Source organism: Triticum urartu, unplaced genomic scaffold (assembly GCF_003073215.2).
Source record: "Triticum urartu cultivar G1812 unplaced genomic scaffold, Tu2.1 TuUngrouped_contig_561, whole genome shotgun sequence".
Classification (NCBI taxonomy): domain Eukaryota; kingdom Viridiplantae; phylum Streptophyta; class Magnoliopsida; order Poales; family Poaceae; genus Triticum; species Triticum urartu.
The window spans coordinates 1-5,865 of NW_024116298.1; positions in this window are offsets into that span (position 1 = coordinate 1).

Consider the following 5,865-nt stretch of genomic DNA (forward strand, 5'->3'; position numbering starts at 1 on the left):
CATTGCTTCATAGAAGGCTTATGTCCTTAATGCACCGCTCAGTGTGCTGAACCTCGAACGTTGTCTGTGGATGTTGCGAACATCTGACATACACATTTTGGTAACTACGTGATAGTTCAGTTAAACGGCTTAGAGTTGAGGCACCGAAGACGTTTTGAAACATCGCGAAACATATGAGATGTTTCGAGGGCTGAAATTGGGATTTCAGGCTCGTGCCCACGTCAAGAGGTATAAGACCTCCGACGATTTTCTTAGCCTACAAACTAAGGGAGAAAAGCTCAATTGTTGAGCTTGTGCTCAGATTGTCTGAGTACAACAATCATTTGAATCGAGTGGGAGTTGATCTTCCAGATGAGATAATGATGTTTCTCCGAAGTCATTACCACCAAGCTGCTAGAGCTTCGTGATGAACTATAATGTATCAGGGACATATATGATGATCCTTGAGATATTCGTGATGTTTGACACCACAAAAGTAGAAATCAGCAAGGAGCATCAATTGTTGATGGTTGGTGAAACCACTAGTTTCAAGAAGGGCAAGGGCAAGAAGGGATACTTCATGAAACGGCAATTCAGCTGCTGCTCTAGTGAAGAAACCCAAGGTTGAACCCAAACCCGAGACTAAGTGCTTCTGTAATAAGGGGAACAGCCACTGGAGCAGAATTACCCTAGATACTTGGTAGAAGAGAAGGCTGGCAAGGTCGATAGAAGTATATTGGATATACATTGTGTTAATGTGTACTTTACTAGTACTCCTAGTAGCACCAGGGTATTAGATACCGGTTCGGTTTCTAAGTGTTAGTAACTCGAAACAAAAGGCTACGGAATAAACGGAGACTAGCTAAAGGTGAGCTGACGATATGTGTTGGAAGTGTTTCCAATGTTGATATGATCAAGCAACGCACACTCCCTCTACCATAGAGATTGGTGTTAAACCTAAATAATTTTTATTTGGTGTTTGCGTTGAGCATAGACATGATTGGATTATGTCTATCGCGATATGGTTATTCATTTAAGGAGAATAATGGTTACTCTGTTTATTTGAATAATACCTTCAATGGTCTTGCACCTAAAATGAATGGTTCATTGAATCTCGATCGTAGTGATACACATGTTCATGCCAAAAGATATAAGATAGTAATGATAGTACCACCTACTTGTGGCACTGCCACTTAAGTCATATCGGTATAAAACGCATGAAGAAGCTCCATGTTGATGGATCTTTGGGCTCACTCATTTTTCAAAAGTTTGAGACATGCGAACCATGTCTATTGGTGTATATGCATGAAGAAACTCCATGCAAATGGACCGTTTGGACTCACTTGATTTTGAATCACTTGAGACATGCAAATCATACCACATGGGCAAGATGACTGAAAGCCTCATTTTTCAGTAAAATGGAACTAGAAAGCAACTTGTTGGAAGTAATACATTTTGATGTGTGCAGTCCAATGAGTGCTGAGGCATGTAGTGGATATTGTTATGTTCTTACTTCACAGATGATTTGAGTAGATGTTGAGTATATTTACTTGATGAATCATGAGTCTGAATTATTGAAAGGTTCAAGTAATTTCAGGGTGAAGTTGAAAGATCGTTGTGACAAGAGGATAAAAGATCTATGATATGATCATAGAGATGAATATATGAATTACGAGTTTGGCACAGAATTAAGACATCGTGGAAATTGTTTCACAACTAATACAACCTGGAACACCATAGTGTGATGGTGTGTCCGTACATCATAACTGCACCCCATTGGATATGATGCATACCATGATATCTCTTATCGAATTACCACGATAGTTTATGGGTTAGGCATTAAAGACAACCACATTCACTTTAAATAGGGCACCACGTAATTCCGATGAGATGACACCATATGAACAATGATTTAGAGAAACCTAAGCTGTCATTTCTTAAAAGTTTGGGGCTGCGACGCTTATGTGAAAAAGTTTCAGGCTGATAAGTTCGAACCCAAAGCGGATAAATGCATCTTCATAGGACACCCAAAATAGTTGGGTATACCTCCTGTCTCAGATCCGAAAGCAATAAGGGATTGTTTCTAGAATCGGGTCCTTTCTCAAGGAAAAGTTTCTCTCGAAAGAATTGAGTGGGAGGATGGTGGAGACTTGATGAGGTTATTGAACCGTCTCTTCAACTAGTGTGTGGCAGAGCACAGGGATTTGTTCCTGTGGCACCTACACCAATTGAAGTGGAAGCTTATGATAGTGATCATGAAACTTCAGATCAAGTCACTACCAAACCTCGTGGGATGACAAGGATGCGTACTACTTCAGAGTGGTAGGTAATCCTGTCTTGGAAGTCATGTCTAGACAACAATGAACCTACGAGCTATGGAGAAGCGATGGTGGGCCCGGATTCTGATAAATGGCTCGAGGCCATAAAATCCGAGAGAGGATCCATGTATGAAAACAAAGTGTAGACTTTGGCAGAACGGCTCGATGGTCGTAAGGCTATTGAGTACATATGGATTTTAAAAGGAAGACGGACAATGATGGTAAATGTCACCATTAAAAAGCTCGACTTGTCGTTAAGATGTTTTCCGACAAGTTCAAGGAGTTGACTACGATGAGACTTTCTCACTCGTAGCGATGCTAAGAGTCTGTTGGAATTATATTAGCGTTTGCTGCATTATTTGTGAAATCTTGCAGATAGGATGCCAAGAACCATTGTTTCCTCGACGATTTTTGATGAAAGGTTGTATGTGATACAACTGGAAGGTTTTGTTAATCCTGAAAGATGCTAATAAGTATGCAAAGCTCCAGCAATCCTTCTAAGTACTGGAGTAAGCATCTCGGAGTTGGAATGTATGCTTTGATAAGATGATCAAAGTTTTGGGTGTATACAAAGTTTATGAGAAACTTGTATTTCCAAAGAAGTGAGTGGGAGCACTATAGAATTTTTGATGAATATATGTTGTTGACATGTTGTTAATCAGAAATGACGTAGAATTTCTGGAAAGCATATAGGGTTACTTGGAAAGTGTTTTTCAATGGAAAGCCTGGATTAAGCTGCTTGAACATTAAGCATCAAGATCTATAAGGATAGATCAAAACGCTTAATGGTACTTTCAAATGAGCACATACCTTGACATGATCTTGAAGGTGTTCAAGATGGATCAGTCAAAGAAGGAGTTCTTGCCTGAGTTGTAAGGTATGAAGTTAAGACTTAAAGCTCGACCACGGCAGAATAGAGAGAAAGGACGAAGGTCGTCCCCTATGCTTAAGACATAGGCTCTACAGTATGCTATGCTGTGTACCGCACCTGAAGTGTGCCTTGCCATGAGTCAGTCAAGGGGTACAAGAGTGATCTAAGAATGGATCACAGCACAACGGTCAAAGTTATCCTTAGTAACTAGTGGACTAAGGAATTTTCTCGATTATGGAGGTGGTAAAAGAGTTAGTCGTAAAGGGTTACGCCGATGCAAACTTTGACACTAATCTAGATTATTCTGAGTAGTAAACTGGATTCGTATAGTAGAACAGTTATTTGAAATGGCTCCAAATATAGCGTAGTAGCTGCATCTACAAGATGACATAGGGATTTGCGAAGTACATACGGATCTAAAAGATTCAGACCTGTTGACTATAACATCTCTCACAAGCATAACATGATCAAACCCAGAACTCATCGAGTGTTAATCACATGGTAACGTGAACTAGATTATTGACTCTAGTAAACTCTTTGGGTGTTAGTCACATGGGGATGTGACCTTGAGTGTTAATCACATGGCGATGTGAACTAGATTATTGACTCTAGTGCAAGTGGGAGACTGTTGGAAATATGCCCTAGAGGCAATAATAAATTGATTATTATTATATTTCCTTGTTCATGATAATCGTTTATTATCCATGCTAGAATTGTATTGATAGGAAACTCAGATACATGTGTGGATACATAGACAACACCATGTCCCTAGTAAGCCTCTAGTTGACTAGCTCGTTGATCAATAGATGGTTACGGTTTCCTGACCATGGACATTGGATGTCGTTGATAACGGGATCACATCATTAGGATAATGATGTGATGGACAAGACCCAATCCTAAGCATAGCACAAGATCGTGTAGTTCGTATGCTAAAGCTTTTCTAATGTCATGTATCATTTCCTTAGACCATGAGATTGTGCAACTCCCGGATACCGTAGGAGTGCTTTGGGTGTACCAAACGTCACAACGTAACTGGGTGGCTATAAAGGTTACACTACGGGTATCTCCGAAAGTGTCTGTTGGGTTGGCACGAATCGAGACTGGGATTTGTCACTCCGTGTGACGGAGAAGGTATCTCTGGGCCCACTCGGTAGGACATCATCATAATGTGCACAATGTGATCAGGAGTTGATCACGGGATGATGTGTTACGGAACGAGTAAAGAGACTTGCCGGTAACGAGATTGAACAAGGTATCGGGATACCGACGATCGAATCTCGGGCAAGTATCGTACCGATAGACAAAGGGAATTGTATACGGGATTGATTAAGTCCTTGACATCGTGGTTCATCCGATGAGATCATCGTGGAACATGTGGGAACCAACATGGGTATCCAGATCCCGCTGTTGGTTATTGACCGGAGAACGTCTCGGTCATGTCTGCATGTCTCCCGAACCGTAGGGTCTACACACTTAAGGTTCGATGACGCTAGGGTTATAGGAAGAAGTTTGTATGTGTTACCGAATGTTGTTCGGAGTCCCGGATGAGATCCCGACGTCACGAGGAATTCCGGAATGGTCCGGAGGTAAAGATTTATATATATGGGAAGTCCTATTTCGGCCATCGACAAAGTTTCGGGTCATCGGTATTGTACCGGGACCACCGGAAGGGTCCCGGGGGTCCACCGGGTGGGGCCACCTATCCCGGAGGGCATACATGGGCTGAAGTGGGAAGGCACCAGCCCAAGTGGGCTGGGGCGCCACTTCCCCCTAGGGCCCATGCGCCTAGGGTGGGGAAACCCTAAAGGGAGAGTCCTAGGAGGGGAAGGCACCTCCTAGGTGCCTTGGGGAGGAGGAAGGCACCTCCTGGGTGCCTGGGGAGGGAATCCTCCCTTGTGGCCGCCTCCCCTTTCATCTAGGGGCTGCCGCCCCCCTAGGGGTGGGAACCCTAGAGGGGGCGCACCCTCCTCCCTCTCCCTTATATATAGTGAGGCCTAGGGGCTGCCCATAACACGCGATCTGATCTCTGCCTGTTGGTGCAGCCCTCCCTCTCTTTCTCCTCATATCTCGCGGTGCTTGGCGAAGCCCTGCAGGATTGCCACGCTCCTCCATCACCACCACGCCGTTGTGCTGCTGCTGGATGGAGTCTTCCTCAACCTCTCCCTCTCTCCTTGCTGGATCAAGGCATGGGAGACGTCACCGGGCTGTACGTGTGTTGAACGCGGAGGTGCCGTCCGTTCGGCACTAGGATCATCGGTGATTTGGATCACGACGAGTACGACTCCATCAACCCCATTCTCTTGAACGCTTCCGCATAGCGATCTACAAGGGTATGTAGATGCACTCTCCTTCCCCTCGTTGCTAGTCTCTCCATAGATAGATCTTGGTGACACGTAGGAAAATTTTGAATTTATGCTACGTTCCCCAACACTAGCATGGAGGTGCCGTACGTTCGGTACTTGATCGGGACGGATCGTGAAGGTGTACGACTAGATCAACCGCGTTGATAAACGTTTTCGCTTTGTGATCTTCAAGGGTATGAAGATGCTCTCCCCCTATCGTTGCTATGCATCTCCTAGATAGATCTTGTGTGAGCGTAGGATTTTTTGTTGAAATTGCATGCTACGTTTCCCAACAATTCATTCTAGTTGTCGGTGTTCTTCTCTTTCATTGTATATCCATGTTCGTTTTATTTTC